Genomic DNA, 21495 nt, shown 5'->3' on the forward strand with positions numbered 1-21495 from the left:
TGTTGCCCAGGCTAGTCTTAAACACCTGGGCTCAGACAATCCTCCTGCCTTGGCCTGCCAAAGCTCTGGGGTTTCAGGTGTGAGCAACTGTGCCTGGCCTGTCTGGAAGGAACCATTCATTGCTGGGCTGGGATTAGCTCTCAGTTTCCAGGTGATTCACCTACGTGGGTCTGAACAGAAACAATGATGTTCAAAAAATCCTACAGAAACATTATGTACACAAGCCCGAGGACTAGGAAAAATTTTCACTACTCTTCAAGCCTAAATACCTCTCTTAAACTAACAAATAAGCTGTGAAAGCAATGTATGCACATTGTATAAAATGTATAAAATATGGGAAAACATGATGAAATGAATAAGAATCTTTTTTTTTTTTTTTCCTGGAGACAGAGTCTCACTCTGTCACCCAGGCTGAAATGAAGTGGCACAATCTTGGCTCACTAAAGCCTCCAACTCCTGCTCTCAAGAGATCCTATTGCCTCAGCCTCCTGAGTAGCTGGAACTACAGGTGCATGCCATCACACCTGACTAATTTTTTTTTTTTTTTCGTAGAGATGAGGTTTTGCTATGTTGCCCAGGCTGGGTCTTGAACTCCTGACTTCAAGCCATCCTCCTGCCTCACCCTCTCAAAGTGCTGGGATTATGGCCACGAGCCACTGTGGCCAGCCTTGTTTTTTATTGTACTATCCAGAGATAGCTATTCTGGACTTGCTCTTGATTTCACTCTAACCGTTTCCACATTCATTGCCCCACCATGCCTCCGTGTGTGTGCATGTGTGTGTGCATGTACACAATTATAGTTATACATATTTCCCTCCTTCCAGTATGCTGAAGCCCAAATACTTCTAACTCAGGCCAATAGGGAGTTATATTTCTTTGTGAAATTAGCTCTCTGATTTTTATTTATTTTATGTATGTATTGTTATTACTTTTTTTAGAGACAGAGTCTTGCTCTGTTGCTCAGGTTGGAGTGCAGTGGCGTGATCTTGGCTCACTGCAACCTCCTCCTGCTGGGTTCAAGCAATTCTCCTGCCTCAGCCTCCTGAGTAGCTGGGCGCCACCACGCCCAGCTAATTTTTCATATTTTAGTAGAGATGGAGTTTCACCGTGCTGCCCAGGTTGGTGTCAAACTCCTGAGCTCAGGCCATCTGCCTGCCTTGGCCTCCCAAAGTGCTAGGATTACAGGCACGAACCACTGCACCTGGCAGCTCTCTTGATTTACAGAAATTTGCTTTTGCAACCATCCTTGCTGGGGCCACCTGTTCAATATACTGATTCATGCAACGTCGGGAGCAGAATTCTGCTTTTGGGTGAAATTGAGTGAAATTGCAGAATGGATGAAGAAGGAGAACTTTCTAAAACTTCTAGCCTTTTTTCTTTTTCTTTCTTTCTTTTTTTTTTTCTTTTTTTTGTTTTTGGCATTACATGGAGATGCCCTTCGCTGTGAAATCTTGTTAGGTAATTATCAGAGACCCCTTTTTAGGTTCCCCGATGTCTTCCCTTCTGGGACACCAGATTCTACTTTTAGTAGGTGCCCCTCTTTCTCTTGGAGATAATCACATCAATTGGTCTCTCATTCCAGGGGGATATGACCTAGAATCTGTTTTGTCTTTGAGAAATGAGGTCGCTTTTCTGGTGGAGGTGTCAGGAGATGGTGGGAAGCCCCAGGCTGGGAGAGGAGGTGCTTCCTGGTTCTTCCCTGTCATCTCCTGCAAAGGCAGTGACCCTGCTGGTCAGTGAGTAACAAGGACCTGTGTCTATGGCTGTACCCTCGATCAATCCCTTAAAATGGCTCAGGCAGGCCAGGCATGGTGGCTTATGCCTATAATCCCAGCACTTTGGGAGGCCGAGGTAGGCGGATCACTTGAGTCCAGGAGTTCGAGACCAGCCTTGCCAATACTGTGAAACCCGTCTCTACAAAAATGCAAAAATTAGCTGGGAGTGGTGGCACATGCCTGTAATCCCAGCTACTCAAGAGGCTGAGGCATGAGAATTGCTTGAACCCAGGGGGCGGAAGTTGCAGTGAGCTGAGATTGTGCCACTGTGCTGTAGCCTGGGCAAGACAGAGGCTCTATTACAAAAAACAAAACAACAACAACAACAACAACAACAACAACACCCCACCAAAACCAAAAAGACAAAAACCAAAGACACAAACCAAAAACAAACAAACAACAAACAAACAAACAAACAAACAAACAAAAATAATGGCTCAGGCATCCATCATCCATGTCTTCCTGCAATGGACAAATTCCACAGTTTCTTTTCCATCCTGCTCAACTTGACCTCCTGGAAGCTTTGAAATTGTCAGCCCCTGTGACTTGAATCCCCTCCCCTATGCTCTTTCACATGTTTCCTGTTTCACCTCTACTCTGTGTTCTTTACTATCTGGTTATCCGCCATCCACCCCTCAAAAATGGTGGGTTACTTTTTCAGCTGGATTAGGCATCTTCAGATGGTCCTGAATGGTCCCCACCTCCTGATCCTCATGTCCTGTGTAATCCCTTGAGTGTGGGCTGGACCTGATGACTCATTTGTAACCAAAAGGCTATGGCAAACGTGATAGATGCCGCTTCTGAGATTGGGTTACAAAGTGATCATGGTTTCTGTTCTGCTCTCTCTTGCTTGTACTTTCACTTGCTCACTCTAAATAAATCCAAGTCAGGCGTGGTGGCTTATGCCTGTAATCCCAGCGCTTTGGGAGGCTGAGGTAGGAGGATTGCTTGAAGCCAGGAGTTTGAGGCTAGCCTGGGCAACATAGCAAGACCCTGTTTCTTAAAAAAACAACAAACAAACAAAACAAAACAAAAAACACCTGGGTGTGGTGGTGCATATCTGGAATCTGAGCTACTCAAGAGGCTGGGGTGGGAGGATTGCTTGAGCCCAGGAGTTGGAGGCTGCAGTGAGCTATGATCACACCACTGCACTCCAGCCTGGGTAACAGAGCAAGATCCTGTCTCAAAATAAAACAAAACAAAAATAAAATAAAATAAGAGAAATAGCGTGTACATCAAGCTTTCATTCTCCATTCACTTCTCATTCCTCACTTTTTCCTTGAAAATCTTTTTCACATTAGTGAATTTGGGTATTAATAGTTAGGTTAGGGCCAGGTGTGGTGGCTCACACCTGTAATCCCAGCACTTTGAGAGACTGAGGCAGGTGAATTGCTTAAGCCCAGGAGTTTGAGACCAACCTCGGCAACATGGTAAATCCTGGCTCTACACAAAATAGAAAAATTAGCAGGAGATTATGGTGTGTGCCTGTGGTTCCAGCTACTCTGGAGGCTGAAGAAGGAGAATCACCTGAGCCAAGGGAGGTCGAGGCTGCAATGAGCCCTGATTGTGCCACTGTACTCCAGCCTGGGTGACAGAGTGAGACCCTGTCTCAAGAAAATAAAAAGGTTAGGAAGACTGTGGCTTTACAACCAATGGGTAGGTCAATGAAGTGAACCTCAAGTTTAGAATGGCATCCAAGTTCCTTACCATAATCTGCAGAATTTCAATTTCTTACCATCTGGTCCCATCCCACCTTTCCTTCCGTCTCCCACATCTCTGTCCAAAGATCATAAAATATCCATCATGATGTGCTCACCATCCGTGTTTAATCTCATAGTCTTTGCATTTGTTTTTCCCCTCTCTGAAATGTTCTTTCTCCTCTGAAATGTTCTTATTCTGCATTTTTATGTGGCTTACTCCCTTTCTTGTTTTGGGTCTCTGCTCAAATATTATCTCTTAAAGAACTCTTCTCTGACTACTTGGTTTGAGGTCTCATACCACTGGGCTATGCTCCTTCCCTCCTCCCCTCATAGCTCTTGTCAGTTTGTAATTCTTTTTCTTCCCTCTCTAGAATGTCAGCTCCTTGGTGGATATCTCATTTGTCTTAGTTATTACTGAATCTACAGTTGCCAGCCCGGTTCCTGGATCAAAGTAGACCCTTAATATTTGTTTGTTGAATGACATAATGATGACTGCTCTGCCATGCTAAAACATACTCCGTGTGTGGACCAACCAAGGACTTTCTTCTGCTTCTGCTATGAACATTCCTGTTCTAGCTGTTCAACCTTCAAACATCTTTTCTGTTTATGGGATAACCCAAATTAGGTGTGAAGAAGAACTGATGAAAGACCTTATCTACTGTTATGGGTTGAACTGTGCCTCTCAAAAAAGGTATGTTGGAGTTCTCCCTGTGGTACATGTGATTGCGATGTTATTTGGAATTAGGGTCATTGCAGACGTAATTAAGGTAAGGTGGTACTAGAGTAGGGTGGATCCTACTGCTGTCTTTATGACAAGTTAGCCATGTATATAAGAGAACAGAGATGCATGGGGAGAATGCTGTGTGAAAATGTAATGATCAACAAAGGAAATGGCATCAATATGTCAAGGAGATATCTGCACTCCCCGTGTTTATTTGCAGCACTGTTCACAGTAGCCAAGATATGGAATGAACCTGAGTCCATCTGGTTGGATAAAGCAAATGTGGCATATATACACAGCAGAATACTACTTAGCCATTAGAAAGAAGGAAATCCTGTCATTTGCAACAACCTGGATGAAGCTGGAGGACACTAGGCTAAATGAAATAACCCGGGTACAAAGACAAATACTGCATCTTCTCACTTATATGTGGAAAGTAAAAAAGTCAAACTCATAGAAACAGAATAAAATGGTGGTTGCCAGAGGCTAGGATTGTGGGCAGTTGGGGAGATGTTGGTCAGAAGACACAAAATTTTAGTTAGAAGGGAGGAATAAGTTCAACAGATCTATTATACATCATGGCAACTATAGTTAATAACAATATATTGCAGAGAGATATGCCTTAACTTATGATAAGGTTATATCTTGATAAACCCATCATAAATTGAAAATATTGTGAGTCAAAATGCATTTAATAAATATAACCTACTGACCACCATAGCTTAGTCTCATCTGCCTTAAACATGCTCAGAACACTTACATTAGCCTACAGTTGGCCAAAATCATCTAACACAAAACCTATTTTATAATAAAATGTTGACTATCTCATGTAATTTATGGACTACTGTATTGAAGGTGAAAACAAGAATGATTGTATGGCCACTCAAAGGATGGTTTCTACTTTGCACCGTTGTAGAGTCAAAAAATCACAAGTTGAACCATTGGAAGTTGGAGACCGTCTGTACTTGAAAATTGCTGAAAGAGATTTGCAGTGTTCTCACCACAAAAAATGGTAAGTATGTGAGATAATGCATGTAAACCAAAAGGTATCTCAGATGAGTCTCAATCAGTTTAGAAGTTTATTTTGCCAAGGTTATTGACATGCCTGTGACACAGAAGAGGGCCTGATGACATGTGCCCAGGGTCTTTGGGCTACAGCTTGGTTTTATACATTTTAGGCAGACATGAGACATCAATCAATACATGTTAGGTGTACATTGGTTTGATCCAGAAAGGTGGGACAACTTGAGGTGGGGAGGAGTTGGGGGGGGGGCTTCCAAGGCATAGGTGGATTCAAAGATTTTCCAATTGGCAGTTGGTTGAAAGAGTTTATATAAAGACATGGAATCCATAGAAGAGAGTGTCTGGATTCCAATAAGGGGTTGTGGAGACCAAGGTTCTTTTTTTTTTTTTTTGAGACGGAGTCTCGCTCTGCCACCCAGGCTGGAGTGCAGTGGCCAGATCTCAGCTCACTGCAAGCTCCGCCTCCCGGGTTTACGCCATTCTCCTGCCTCAGCCTCCCGAGTAGCTGGGACTACAGGCGACCGCCTCGTCGCCCGGCTAGTTTTTTTTTTTGTATTTTTAAGTAGAGACAGGGTTTCACCGTATTAGCCAGGATGGTCTCGATCTCCTGACCTCGTGATCCGCCCGTCCCGGCCTCCCAAAGTGCTGGGATTACAGGCTTGAGCCACCGCGCCCGGCCGGAGACCAAGGTTCTTATTTTGCAGATGAAGCCACCAGGTAGCAGGCTTCAGAGAGAGTAGATTATAAATGTTTCTTATCAGACTTAAAAAGGTTCCAGACCCAGTTAATTCTCTCCTGGATCAGGGAGAAGACCTGCAAAGGAGAAGGATGCTCTAAAGAGTGTAGAGTTTCCCCACAAGAGACAGCTTTGCAGGGCCATTTCAAAATATGCCAAAGAAATATATTTTAGAGTAAAATACCTCAAATTTTTTCAGGACCTGCAATCTGTCATGTGATGCTATACTAAAGTAATTTGGAATTTGGTGTCTTATTGCTACAAAAAGCCTTAAGATCTCTGTGTGTGTGTTTTTTGTTTTTTTTTTTTTTTTTTGTCTGTTTGTTTGTTTTTTTGAGACAGAGTCTCACTCTGTTGCCCAGGCTGGAGTACAGAGGCATGATTTTGGCTCACTGCAACCTCTGCCTTCTGGGTTCTAGTGATTCTCCTGCCTCAGCCACTTGAATAGCTGGGACTACAGGCAAGTGCTACAATGACCGGCTAATTTTTGTATTTTTAGTAGAGACAGGGGTTCACCACGTTGGCCAGGCTAGTCTTGAACTCCTGACCTCAAGTGATCTGCCCGCCTTGGCCTCCCAAACTGCTGGGATTACAGGTGTGAGCCACCACACCTGGCCAAGATCTCTGTTTTAATGTTAATGCTGGCCAGCTATGCCTGAATTCCAAATGGAGGAGGGCATAATGAGGCATGTCTGATTCCATCTTCCCATCATGGCCTGAACTACTCTTTCAGGTTAACTTTGGAATGCCCTTGGCCAAGAGGAGTCCATTCAGATAGTTTTGGTAGGGCATAGAATTTTCTTTTTAGTTTACATGCATATGTTAATAGCTTGATTTAGTCATTCCATAATGCATACACACACAGACACACACACACACATACACACACACATGCAAACATCATATTGTCCATCATAAATATATGCAATTTTTAGTTGTCAATTCAGAAAAAGACATGAAGATCGGAGTGGAGGATATACAAGCCAAGAAATGCCCAGGATTCTTGGCAACTATGGGAAACTAGAATGAGGCAAGGAAAGATTCTCCTCCAGAGCTTTGGGAGGAGCACAGCCCTACCAACACCTTGATTTCAGACTTCTGCCTTCCAAGACTGTGTGAGAATAAATTCCTGTTGCTTTCAACCAGACAATTTGCAGTGATTTGTTATGGCAGGCCTAGAAAACTAATATAATGGCTTCTGCTCCATTAGCTGAGGGTCCCCGGCCTATTCCTGGCCTGTCTCTGTGTGGCATTGCCTATCACAGATAGGAGCACCGGGGAAGCATCTCAAATAGCAGAGCAAGAGAGAAGCAGCCACTTGCTCTCTTGGCTACCTGAAGCTCATCTACTAATTTCCTGGTTTCCCACCTTAATCTGCCCCAATGCTGCCATTTTCTGGGGATTCCTTTAAGCTATGAACCCCAAATATCTGAGACAAGTCTTAGTCAATTTAGGAAGTTTATTTTGCTAAAGTTAAAAATGAGTGCCTGTGACACATCCTCAGGAGGTCCTGATGACATGTGATCAAGGTGATCTGGGCACAGCTTGGTTTTATACATGTTAGAGAGACATGAGACATCAGTAAATATGTGTAAGAAGTACATTGGTTCTATCCAGAAAGGTGGAACAACTCAAAGCGGGGAGGAGGATTCCAGGTCATAGGCAAGAGACAAATGCTTGCATTCTTTTGAGTTTCTGATTCGCCTTTCCAAAAGAGGCACGCAGAGATGCATTTATCTCAGTGAGCAGAGGGATGACTGAGTTCTGTCTGTCCTTTGCCTGCAAGGAAATTCCTTGTGTGGGAGATATGTACCTCTTTTATCTTAGTAGCTGTCTTTTTTAGGAATAGAATCGGAGGCATGTTTGTCCTAAGTAGTTCCCAGCTTGACTTTTCCCTTTGGCTTAGTGATTTCCGGATCCCAAGATTTATTTTCCTTTCACATCCCACCAGATTCTCCAAGGCAGGGAGCCCATGGATATCCACAAAAACCCACCCTCTGGGGTGCAGAGCGAGTTGGAGGGGTGTATCCTTTCTATCTCCTGGAGAAGGATGGAGAGTAGACTTGGGGGCCCACTAGAAAATCTTTCTTTTCTAATGGCTTGATTGATTGATTGGTCGAGTGACTTGATAAATATTTCCTGAGCATCTGCTCTGTGTCAGGCACCAGGCTCAGAGCCAGGAGAGGAGAGCAGTAAGATGAAGTTTCTCTCCTGGAGCTTATTATTTAGTGGGAAAAATGAAAAACTAAAATAAACCATCAAGATCATGTCAGATAGAAGTAACGGCTTAAGGTACAATGAAAGGAAGAAGGAGAAGGAGAAGGAGAAAGAGAAGAAGAAGAAGAAGAAGAAGGAGGAGGAGGAGGAGGAGAACAAGCTGACCAATTGGCAGGGTTCTAATATATCTGCTTCTAAGTGTACAGTTCAGTGGCATTAAGTACAATCACATTGTTGTGCAACCATCACCTTCATCTGTCTTCCCCAGCTGAAACTCAATACCCATCAAACAATAACTCCCCATTCTCCTCGCAACTCTGCAGTCCCTGGTAACCAATGTTCTACTTTTTGTCTTTACTTCGGCTATTCTTTTTGTCTCTTATAAGTTGAATCATACAATGTTTGTCCTTTTGCATTTGGCTTCTTTCACTTAGCCCACTGTCCTCCAGGTTTATTCATGTAACAAGTAGGCATGATTCTAACTTTGAACTAAGACAAATATCTCCACCTGGAAAGCAGTTCACCAACAATTTAGTGTTGATTATAAATAGGATTTGATTGATTTTTTTCTACCATGTTTCCTTCTATTCTTTCTGCATTTTTCAGATTTTCTGCAATGAACATGAATTACCTTGACAGTGAAAAAAATCCTTAAGGTCTTTAAAATGGACACCCCCTTTTCCTTCTGTCTCTCTTCTTCATCAATGATATTACCATCTAATGTTCCTTTCTAGGGTACCCTAGCTCCTGGATCTACCACTGATCTACCATCTCTCTTCTTCTATGAGGTCAACTCAGGATGCTTCTACTACTATACTTTACTTTTTTAAAGTCAAATTGTATTTTTGTTCACACTTAAGCAACTATTGATGCCAACATTGGGGATCTGGACTTTTAATATATGTTTTAATTAAAAATTTAAAAATTGACACAAACTGTATTTGTGTATCATGTATAGCATAATGTTTTATAGTGTGTATATATATATATATATAGTGGAATGACTAAATCTGGTGAATTAACATATGCATTCCCTCATACAGTTATCACTTTTGTGGTGAAGCATTTGCATCTGTTCATTTAGTATTTTTCAGGAATAAGGTAACCATGCTGTACAATAGATGTCTTGAACTTTTTTCTCCTATCTAACTGAAATTTGGCATCCTTTGACCAACATCTTCCCAACTACCCAAGCCTATGGTAACCAGTTTTCTACATTCTTTTTCCTTTCTTTTCTTTTCTTTCTTTCTTTCTTTCTCTCTCTCTTTCTCTCTCTCCTTCCTTCCTTCCTTCCTTCCTTCCCTTCCTTCCCTTCCCTTCCCTTCCCCTTCCTTCCCTTCCCCTTCCTTCCCCTTCCTTCCTCCTTCCTTCCTTCCTTCCTTCTTCCTTCTTCCTTCCTCCTTCCCTTCCCCTTCCTTCCCTTCCCTCCCTTCCCTTCCCCTTCCTTCCTTCCTTCTTTCCTTCCTTCCTTCCTTCTTTCTTTTGGAGAAAAAATGAAACAAGTTTCACTCTTGTTGCCCAGACTGGGGTGCAGTGGTGTGATCTCGGCTCACTGCAACCTCCACCTCCAGGGTTCAAGCAATTCTCCTGCCTCAGCCTCCCAAGTAGCTAGGATTACAGGCATGCACCACCACACCTGGCTAATTTTTGTATTATTAGTAGAGACGGTGTTTCACCATGTTGGCCAGGCTGGTCTCGAACTTCTGACCTCAGGTGATCCACCAGCCTTGGCCTCCCAAAGTGCTGGGATTACAGGTGTGAGCCACCACGCTCGGCCACTCTACTCTCTTTTTCTATGAGTTCAACATTTTAGGATTCCACATATGAGTGAGATCATGCAGTGTGTGCCTTTCTGTACCTGGCTTATTTCCTGCAACATCATGTTCTCTGAGTTCACCCATGTGGTTGCAAATGGCAGGATTTCCTCTTTTTTTTTTGTTAATGGCTGAATACTATCCCATTGTGATTATACTCTACCACCTGCCTGCTTATTTTTCTTCTTCCTCTTCTAAATACCTATCAAGAGGGAAGTCTGAGCAGAAAGAAACTCAGGATGGCGCACTCAAACTTTTTAAGGAATAGAATGGCAGGGGGGTTTGCCCTAAGCAGCACCCAGCTTGACTTTTCCCTTTGGCTTAGTGATTTTGGGGTTCCCAAATTCATTTTCCTTTCACAAAGCCAACCCCACCAGATTCTCCAAGGTAGGCAGCCCATTGATAGCCACAAAAATCCACCTTCTGGGGTGCAGAGCAAGTCGGAGGGTTGCATTCTTGCTACCCCCTGCAGAAAGATGGAGAGTAGACTGGGTAGTTTGAGGGGAGTTGGGACAAGGTGTGGGAGGGCTAAAGAAACCACACAGGATTGCAGAATCCATGCAGTTACCTGGAGCAGGCAGCATCTGGGAGTTGTTAGCACTCCTGGGCAGATGCAGAGAGGGGAGGCAGCTGTTACTACTGGAACCTAGAGAGGGCTGCCAGCCAGGACCCTGTGCTCTGCAGTCTAGGGCCAATCTGCAGGGGGATGCAGGGGGCGGGGGACCCAGGAAATAAATACTCTGGTCTCACCCTCCTTCATCCCTCTTGCCTCCTGTAAGGGCTTCCCATTGCTTGAAGCCAACCAGAAGACAGAGGACAAGGCTTCCTGTTGGTTTGGTCCATGCACCTGGACACAGAACAAGGGGAGGACAGATGGAGAACGTCCCTGGAGGCCATCTAGAAGGTCTCCAGCATCATTTCGTGTGGAGCCCTGAGTTAAAAGAAAAATTAAAGAATGGGCTTACTCGGGGTTGACAGAAGCAAATGTTCTGAGAAACGAGGTCAACTGCAAAAGGCCCACTAGCACCTAGTGCTCAGCTCACAGCCCACCTGCACCCTAGCATACTGTCTGCAAGGATTCAGCTCACAGCCCACCTGCACCCAACCATCCTGTCTACAGGCATTCAGCTCACAGCCCACCTGCACCTAAGCATCTTGTCTGCAAGCATTCAGCTCACAGCCCACTGGCACCCAAGCAATCCTGTCTACAAGCATTCAGCTCACATCCCACCTGCATCCAAGCATCCTGTCTGCGGGCATTCAGCTCACAGCCCATCTGCACACAAGCATCTTGTTTGCAAGCATTCAGCTCACAGCCCACCTGCACCCAATCATCCTGTCTGCAAGCACTCAGCTCACATCCCACCTGCATCCAAGCATCCTGTCTGCGGGCATTCAGCTCACAGCCCATCTGCACACAAGCATCTTGTTTGCAAGCATTCAGCTCACAGCCCACCTGCACCCAATCATCCTGTCTGCAAGCACTCAGCTCACAGCCCACCTGCACCCAATCATCCTGTCTGCAAGCACTCAGCTCACAGCCCACCTGCACCCAATCATCCTGTCTGCAAGCACTCAGCTCAAGCAGCACGACCTTATAAAATGTTCCCTCCAGCCCCTGCCTCTTTGCAGACAGCAGACAACCTTCCTTCTGCTGTCTTACCCATTGCGTCCTTGCAATGCATGTCCCCCTTTCTTTAATAAATCTGCCTTTTAAAACTCACTCTTGTCTTGGTAAATTCCTTTACCCCCTGCATGCAGGTCTCAAACAGTTGTTGACCATGACATCTCTCACTAAGACAGAGTTGCCAGGGTGGTACCAGGCCTCCCTTCCCAGTACAATGCCGGGCAGAAAGTATATGTTAATAAATGTTGATGAAATAGCCAGGAATGAGAAGGAGACTGACTTTTAAAAATTATAAAATACACATAACGTAAAATTGACCATTTCACAGTCGATGGTTCAGTGACTTTAGTACATTTACAGTGTTGTGCTACCATCATCATTACCAAGTTTGACTACAGTTTTCACCCCCGCAGAAGGAAACCCTGTACCCATTAGCAGTCATTCACCATCGCCCCCCGACTCCAGCCCTGGGCAACCACTAATTGGATATCTCTCTTTATGGATTTACCTGTGCTGGGTATTTTATATAAATATAAGTGCAGACTGAATTTGGGAGGGGGTATCCTGAATCCCTCAGTTCTGACTTTCCCCTTTTTATCTCCCCTGAAATTCTATTTTTAGACAATTCGCTTGCATATCAGGTCACTCTGGTAATGAAAGACGGGGGATCAGGAGGGGGAGACCTGGTCCTCCTCCCACCTCCTCTGCTCCCTCTGGGGCCCTGGGAACGGTGGGGAAGCTGTTAGCCGATAATGAGACCCCCGCTCCCTTAATTTCTCTGGGGGCTGCGGGGATGCCTCAGGCTAGCTCTGCCCTAATTAATTAATAGGGAGCGTTTCCCACAGAGGAATTAGCCTCAATTCCTCAGTCTCAGGCTCTTCTTGGCTCTGCTCATGTTCAAGCTCCACCTTGCAGCTGGGGCAGTTGTCTGGGGCAGCCTGGGGTGCTCCGTCTGCACTGCCCTGCCCTCTAATGCTAGAGCCAGAGTTGGAGCCTCTGATCAGAGTGGACCGGGGGTGACTGGAGGTTTGAGCCAGACAGATGTGGGCTCCAATCTAACTCCGCTCAATTTTTTTTTTTTTTTCTTGAGACAGAGTCTTGCTCTGTAGCCCAAGATGAAGTACAGTGGCACGATCTTGGCTCACTGCAACCTCCACCTCCTGAGTTCAAGCGATTCTCCTGCCTCAGCCTCCTGAGTAGCTGGGATTACAAGTGTGCACCACCTGTCTGCCCACCTTGGCCTCCCAAAGTGCTGGGATTACAGGGGTGAGCCGCCACACCTGGCCCTGACCCCGCTCTTTATTAACTCTGAGGCCTGCTGTTTAACCTCTTTGAGACCCTTTTATATCTGTAAAAGGGAGCTGGCAGCCTTTACTGTTGAGAGAGCAAGAGATCCACAAGGCCACGATGAGGTTAAGACACCAGTCCCGCATGCAAAATATAAGGTAGCACCAAAAAACTCAGCGACTAAACTAAATAATATTCCAATGTCAATAATTAAAAAAAAAAAACTCATGAAATTAATGCAAACAATCCATGGTTAAACCAAATAGCAGAATGTTCAAGATGGAATCAGTAAGCATGTTGAACTGAGTCATACAGGAGCCTAAAAAGCGGAAGGCACTGGGCGCAGTGGCTCACGCCTGTGATCCTAGCACTTTGGGAGGCCGAGGTGAGTGGATCATCTGAGGTCAGGGGTTCGAGACCAGCCTGGCCAACATGGTGAAACCCCCATCTCTACTAAAAATACAAAAATTAACTGGATGTGGTGGTGGGCACCTGTAATCCCAGTTACTTGGGAGGCTGAGGCAGGAGAATTGCTAGAACCCAGGAGGCAGAAGTTGCAGTGAGCTGAGATCACACCACTGCACAACAGAGCAAGACTCCATCTAAAAAAAAAAAAAAAAAAAAAAAAGCAGAAGGAAAAGTAGGAACTTTGGTCCCATCTTTAACATGTTGATCTATTTTGTTCACTGTGGATTTTTTGTGTTCATTTGATTTCTAAAAAGATTGCATTGAAATATTGTTTCTCTTTAATATTGAGGATTTTTGGCACTCCTTTACTTTTGTTTTATTGAAGTGAAATTTGTGTAATGTAAAATTAACTCTTTTTTTTTTTGACACAGAGTCTCCCTCTGTCACCCAGGCTGGAGGGCAGTGGTGATATCTTGGCTCACTGCAACATCCTCCTCCCGGGTTCAAGCAATTCTGGTGTCTCAGCCTCCCAAGTAGCTGGGATTACAGGCACACATCACCACCAGCTAATTTTTGTATTTTTAGTAGAGATGGGGGGGTCTCACCATGCTGGCCAGGCTGGTCTTGAACTCCTGACCTCTAGTGATCCATCCACCTCAGCCTCCCAAAGTGCTGGGATTACAGGCATGAGCCACCGCACCTAGTCAAATTAACTCTTAAAAGTACAATTCCTGGTGTTCTATAACCATCACCTCTATCTAGGTCCAGAACACTTCAATCACCCCAAAAGGAAATCTATACCCTTTAACAGTCACTCATCATTTCTCCCTCCTGCAGCCCCTGGCAACCACGAATCTGCTTTCTAAATCTAGGATAGGATTTGCCTATTCTGGACATTTCATATAAATAGAATTATATACACTTACGTGGCCTTTTGTATCTGGCTTCTCTCACTCAGCATTATGTTTTTTAAGGTGTGTTTTAAAAATTATTTTTATTTTAAAATTTTATTGAAATGACAGATAAAATTGTGTGTATTTACTGTGTACAGCATGTTTTGAAGTATACACATACACATTGTGGAATGGCTAAATCTAGCTCACCAATATGCGCATTGCCTTCCAAAGTTCATTTTTGTGGTAAGGACATTTACAATCTACTCTCTCAGCATTTCTCTAGAATACAATGTATTGTTATTAACTAGAGTCACCATGTTGCACAATAGATCTCTTAAAATCATTCCTTTTTTTAAAATTTTTTTATTTTAGACGGAGTCTTGCTCTTGTTACCCAAGCTGGAGTGCAGTGGTGCGATCTCGGCTCACTGCAACCTCCACCTCCCAAGTTCAAGAGATTCTCCTGCCTCAGCCTCCCAAGAAGCTAGGATTACAGGTGTGCATCACCATGCCTGGCTAATTTTGTATTTTTAGTAGAGACGGGGTTTCACCATGTTGGCCAGGCTGGTCTCAAACCCTGACCTCAGGTGATCCACCCACCTCAGCTTCCCAGAGTGCTGGGATCACAGGCGTGAACCACTGCGCCCGGCAAAAATTATTCCTCTTTACCAACTGAAATTTGGTATCCTTTAGCCACCATCTCCCCAGTCCCCCTACTTGAGTCTCTGATAATCATCATTTTATTCTCTGCTGTTATGAGTTCAATTTTCTTTAGATTCCACTTGTAACTGAGATCATGTGGTATTTGTCTTTCAGTGCTTGGCTTATTTCACTCAACATAATGTTCTCTAGGTTCATCAAAAGGAAATCCTGTTATTTGTTCATGTTGTCATAAACGACGGGATTTTCTTTTCTTACAACTGCATAGCATAGTACATTTAAAAATCCATTTCTCGGTGGACACTTAGATTGCTTCCATATCTTGACTATTGTGAATAACTTTGCAATGAGCATGGGGGTGCAGATATCTCTTTGAGATACTGATTTCATTTCGGTTAGATATACATATCCGGTAGCGGGACTGCAGGATCATATGGTAATTCTATTTTAACTTTTTGAGAAACCTCCACACTGTTCTTTTTTTTCGAGACAGAGTCTTGCTCTGTCGCCCAGGCTGGAGTGCAGTGGCATGAACTTGGCTCACGGCAACTTCCGTCTCCTGGGTTCAAGTGAATCTCCTGCCTCAGCCTCCCCAGTAGCTGGGATTACAGGTGCACACCTGGCTGATTTTTGTATGTTTAGTAGAGACGGGTTTTCACCATGTTGGCCAGGCTGGTCTCAAACTCCTAACCTCAGGTGATCCACCCCCCTCAGCCTCCCAGTTTTGAAATTACAGGCATGAGCCACTATGCCTGGCCTCCACACTGTTTTTTTTTTTTTTTTTTTAAAGAATGTACTAATTTACGTTCCCACCAACAGAGTACACAGGCTCTCTTTTCTCCGAATTCCCCTGACCACTTATCTTTTATCTTTAAAAAAATTTTTTTGGCCGGGTGTGGTGGCTCACACCTGTAATTCCAGCACTTTGGGAGGCTGAGGTGAGTGGATCGCCTGAGTTCAGGAGTTCAAGACCAGCCTGACCAACATGGAGAAACCCTGTCTTTTCTAAAAATACAAAATTAGCCAAGCATGGTGGCACATGCCTGTAATCCCAGCTACTTGGGAGGCTGAGGCAGGAGAATTGTTTGAACCCAGGAGGCGGAGGTTGCAGTGAGCTGAGATCACACCATTGCACTCCAGCCTGGGCAACAAGAGAGAAACTCCTTCTTAAAAAATTTTAAGTAGATTTTGGGGGTACTGTGCAGTTTTGATACGAGGAAATATTGAATAGTGGTAAAGTCTGGGCTTTTAGTGTAGCCATCACCCAAACAGTGTGTATTGTACCTAATAGGTAGTGTCTCATCCCTCAGCCCCCGACCCTCCCACCTTTTGGAGTTGCCGGTGTCTGTATATCCATGGGTACCCATAGTTTAGCTCCCATTTGTGAGAACATTCGGTATTTGACTTTCTTCCTTCTTTTTTTAAAGACAGGATCTTGCTCTGTTGCTCAGGCTGAAGTGCAGTGGCACGATCATGGCTCACTGCAGCCTTGAGCTTCTGAGCTCAAGTGATCCTCCCACCTCTGCCTCCTGGGTAGCTGGGACTACAGGTGTACACCACCACACCCAGGTTATTGTTATTATTATTATTAATAGAGATGGGATCTTGCTATGCTGCCCAGGCTGGTTGTCTCCTGCTCCTGAGCTCAAGTGATCCTCTCTCCTCAGCCTCCCAAAATGTTGGAATTACACGCATGAGCCACCACACCGGCTAGTATTTGACTTTCTGTTTCTGAGTTATTTTGCTTAAGATAATGGCCTCCAGCTCCATCCAAGTTGTTGCAAAAGACATTATTTCATTCTTTTTTTAATGGCTGAGTAGTCTTCTATGGTGTATATTCTGACAGGTATTAGGTGACATCTCATTGTGATTTTAATTTGCATTTCCCTGATGATTAATTATATTCAGCATTTGTGGTTTCATGAAACTGTTGGCCATTTTGTATGTCTTCTTTTGAGAAATGTCTATCCAAGTCCTTTGCCCATTTTCTAATTGGGTTATTTGTTTTCTGAACATAAGGTTTCACAGAGCAGGAGCACCATCATCTTGGACAAAAACCGCCACTTTAAGTTCCAGCTCCTTTTCTAGCCTCATGCATTGCAAGGAAATCACCTCTCTTCTAACTACAAGCAGACAGAAAGAGCAGACCATAAAACACAAATAAGACAGCTCAGGCACAGAGGGAGGTGGGGAGAAAGTTTGTTGGGTAACTACCAAACTTCACCCTCATACAATGGACCCCAGTAAAACAGTGGGCCTTAATAAGCACATTCCTTTCTCTTCAAGTGCACTAAGATAGGGAAGCTAAAAGCAGACTTGGGGAATATGCCAGGAGACTCTCCACCTCCTGGGTTCAAGCAATTCTCCTGCCTCAGCCTCCTGAGTAGGTGGGATTACAGGTGTGCACCACCACGCCCGGCTGATTTTTGTATTGTTAGTACACATCTGTGGTCTCAGCTGCTTGGGAGGCTGAGGAAATAGGATCGCTTAAGCCCAGGAATTCAAAGCTGCAGTAAGCTATGATTGCCCTACTGTACTTCAGCCTGGGCAACAGAGTGAGACCCTGTCGCTAAAAACCAAACCAAAATGAACAAAAAAACCAAAACCGAAAGGGCATGCTCTGCTGGACGAGGCTCCCTGAGTTGCCCTGCAAATGCTTTCTAGTTGGGCACAGTTTGAGTGTGAGCTGCTGTGGAACGTATCAGGGGAGATGCATGATGTGCTTGCTGGGCTTCAAACAGCACGGGCATGTTCTGCTCAGAGCCTCTGCATTTACTGTTCCCGCTACCTGGGTTGCTCTTCCTCTAGTCATCCTGCCTGCTCACTTCCTTCTCTGCTTTGCATCTTTGCTTAAATATCACCTTCACACTCGGACATTCACTAACTGCTTAATGAAGACTGTGACTCTCTCCTCACCCTCCGTATGTTCTTTTCCTGATTATCATTATTTTTTAATTAAAAAAATATATTTTTCGAGACAGAGTCTTGCTCTGTCAGTCAGACTGGAGTGCAGTGGTGCGATCTCAGCTCACTACAACCTCCGCCTCCTGGGTTCAAGGAATTCTTCTGCCTCAGCCTCCCGAGTAACTGGAATTACAGGTGTGCACCAACATGCCTGGCTAATTTTTGTATTTTTAGTAGAGACAGTATTTTTGCCATGTTGGCCAGGCTGGTCTTGAACTCCTGACCTCATGATCCTCCCGCCTTGGCCTCCCAAAGTGCTGGGATTACAGGTGTGAGCCACCGCGTCCAACCCTGATTAATTTTTTTTCCCATAGGACTTATCACTGTCTGACAATGGTTTGCAAAGTGTAGGCTGCAAACCCCTAGGATGTGGTGGCCTTGAGACCATTCGGGGGTCTGCAAGGTCAAAATGATTTTAATAATCATACTAAGATATTATTTGCCGTTTTTCACTGTTAGTCTATGCACTCGTGGAGCAAAAGTGAGGGCGAGTAACAGTGTCTATCATCTAAGCATGAATCAACGCAGCAGCACCAAACTGTACTAGCAGTCATTATATTCTTCATTGCCACACACTCATGGTTTTAACAAAAGTCAGTTTCAGGCCAGCTACAGTGACTCACGCATGTAATTCCAGCACCTTGGGAGGCCAAGGCAGGAGGATCACTTGAGTCCAGGAGTTTGAGACCCAGTCTCTACAAAAAAGAAAAGAAAAATGAGCCAGACCTGGTGGCACACACCTGTAGTCCCAGCTACTCAGGAGGCTGAGGTGGGAGTGTCACTTGAGCCCAGGATGTCAAGGCTACAGTGAGCTATGATCGCAACACTGCACTCCAGCCTGGGTGACAGAGGGAGACCCTGTCTCAAAAAAAAAAAAAAAAAAAAGGCCACTTTCATTTTGGCTTGTGCTTGATAAAGCAATAAAATTATTCATTTTATGAAATCCTTTTTTTGTTTTTTGAGACAGAGTTTCACTCTTGCCGCCCAGACTAGAGTGCAATGGTGCGATCTTGGCTTACTGCAAACCTCCACCTCGCTGGTTCAAGCAATTCTCCTCCCTCGGCATCCCTAGTAGCTGAGATTACAGGTGCCGGCCACCATACTGAGCTAAGGTTTTTTTGTATTTTTACTAGAGATGGGATTTCACCATGTTGGCCAGGCTGGTCTTGAAATCCTAACATCAGATGATCCAACCACCTCAGCCTCCCAAAGTGCTGGGATTATAGGTGTGAGCCACCGCCCCCAGCCCATTTTATTAAATCTTGACTGTTGAGTATGTATCTTTTTAATTTTCTGTGTGATGCAATAGGAAGTATGGATAAAGAATTTTTCTACACACAGAAGTACCATGGTAGCTGTCTCCAGGACCAAAAAAAAACAACAACAAAAAACACTTTTATGAGTGTTTGAATTGCAAACTGAATCAGCCACTTTTTTTTTTTTTATGGAATGCCATTTTTAGACAGACAAACCGTGGCTATTCTGACATGGTGTATTAGCCTGTTTTTTTTGTTATTGTTATTGTTGTTTTTGTTTTGTTTTGCTTTGTTTTGTTTCTTTTTTTCTTTTTTGAGACTGAGTCTTGCTCTGTCGCCCAGGCTGGAGTGCAATGGTGTGATCTCGGCTCACTGCAACCTCCGCCTCCTGGGTTCAAACAATTCTCCTGCCTCAGCCTCCTGAGTAGCTGAGTGGTGCCCAGCTAATTTTTGTGTTGTTAGTAGAGATGGATTTTTGCCATAGTGGTCAGGCTGGCCTCAAACTCCTGGCTTCAAACGATCCTCCTTCCTTGGCCTCCCAAAGGCTGGGGTTACAGGCGTGAGCCACAGCGTCTGGTCAGACTGTTTGCATTGCTATAATAAAGGAATACCTGAGACTGGGTAATTGATAAAGAAAAGTGCTTTATTTCAGCTCATGGTTCTGCCGGCTATACAGGAAGCATGGCGCTGGCATCTGTTTCTGGTGAGGCCTCAGGGAGCTTCCAGTCATGGCAGAAGGTAAAGGGGAGCAGAAATGTCAGATGCTGAGAGAGACCAAGAAAGAGAGAGGGAGGAGGTGCCAGGCTCTTTTAAACAGTTAGCTTTCCCATGAACTCACAGTGAGAACTCACTTATTACCAGGAGAATGGCAGCAAGCCATTCACAAAAAATCCGCCCCCGTGACCCAAACACCTCGCACTAGGCCTGCCTCCAACACTGGAGGTCACATTTCAACATGGGATTTGGAGGGGACAGAACACTCAAACCATATCAAAGGAAGTCTGACAGACATTTTTGCAAAAATGAAAGAACTATATCTGTTACTTCAAGGAAAATGATTCACAGCTGTTATTGTCAATGATAAAATTTGAGCTTGTCGGACAGGAGCGGTGGCTCACGCCTGTAATCCCAGCACTTCGGGAGGCTGATGCAGGTGGATCACCTAAGGTCAGAAGTTCAAGAGCAGCCTGGCCAACGTGGTGAAACCTCGTCTCTACTAAAAATACAAAAATTAGCCAGGCATGATGGCACATGCCTGTAGTCCCTGTTACTCAGAAGGCTGAGGCAAGGAATCACTTGAACCAGGGAGTCGGAGGTTGCAGTAAGCTGAGATCACGCCACTGCACTCCAGCCTGGAGACAGAGCCAGACTCTGTTTCAAAAAATAAATAAATAAATAAATAATTTTAAAAATGCACTTTTGAGTGAAAATTATAATTTTTAAAAATTTGTATTCATGACTGTGACAGCTTCCCAACACTTTAAAACTCTCTGTGAGATCAGTGATGATATTAACAAACATGACTTTTTGCTGCTACATAATGAAATGTGTTAATATTTAGAAGATCTATAACTAGTGAGCTAACATTTTTCAAATGACGAATGCATGAGGTTTCAAAATCATGCATGGTTAAAAGACGAGCTTAATGGATTTTAATATTAATAGAACACAGGAATTCACAGACAGGGTTTCCAGTTCCACATTGCAACTGTTCTTGAAGGAACTATGTAGCATTTTGGTGTCACTCAAAGAATAGACGCCATTACCTGAAAAGCTGATTGAAATAATCTTCCCTTTTCAACTGCCTATCTGTGTAAGGCTGAATATTTTTCATGTATTTCAACCAAAACAATATGCTACGGCAGATTCAATGCAGAAGAAGATACAGTTGATTTTCATTATTCATGGTAGTTATATTACATGAAGTTGCTTTTTTTTCTGCTTTTTTTTTTTTTTTTTTTTTTGGAGATGGAGCTTTGCTCTTGTTGCCCAGGCTGGAGGGCAATGGTGCCATCTTGGCTCACCGCAACGGTGCGATCTTGGCTCACCGCAATGGTGCGATCTCAGCTCACCGCAACCTCTGCCTCCTGGGTTCAAGCAATTCTCCTGCCTCAGCCTCCCAAGTAGCTGTGCCTACAGGCATGTGCCACAATACCCAGCTAATTTTGTATTTTTAGTAGAGATGGGATTTCTCCATGTTGGTCAGGCTGGTCTCGAACTCCCAACCTCAGGTGATCCGCCCGCCTCGGCCTCCCAAAGTGCTGAGATTACAGGCTTGAGCCACGGCATCCAGCCCTATAAAGTTGCTTTGAACACTGAAGTAGCAGATACTAAATCACTGCTTCCAGGGGGAAGTATAAGATTTAGTTTCTGTAAGCACCTGGTCACAACATTTTTGTCAACTGATATATA

General features: G+C 44.3%; 1 long non-coding RNA gene across 1 annotated transcript; it reads left to right on the forward strand.

Moving 5' to 3' along the window:
• The first annotated feature begins 3863 nt into the window (after positions 1-3863).
• On the forward strand, positions 3864-11675 carry LOC117075240. Its single transcript, XR_004433888.1, has 4 exons — positions 3864-4166; positions 4417-4590; positions 5113-5208; positions 10766-11675. It is a non-coding gene; the product is annotated as an uncharacterized LOC117075240 (long non-coding RNA).
• The last annotated feature ends 9820 nt before the right edge of the window (positions 11676-21495 follow it).

The sequence above is a fragment of the Trachypithecus francoisi genome, unplaced genomic scaffold (genome assembly GCF_009764315.1).
Source record: "Trachypithecus francoisi isolate TF-2019V2 unplaced genomic scaffold, Tfra_2.0 Lachesis_group5, whole genome shotgun sequence".
NCBI lineage: Eukaryota > Metazoa > Chordata > Mammalia > Primates > Cercopithecidae > Trachypithecus > Trachypithecus francoisi.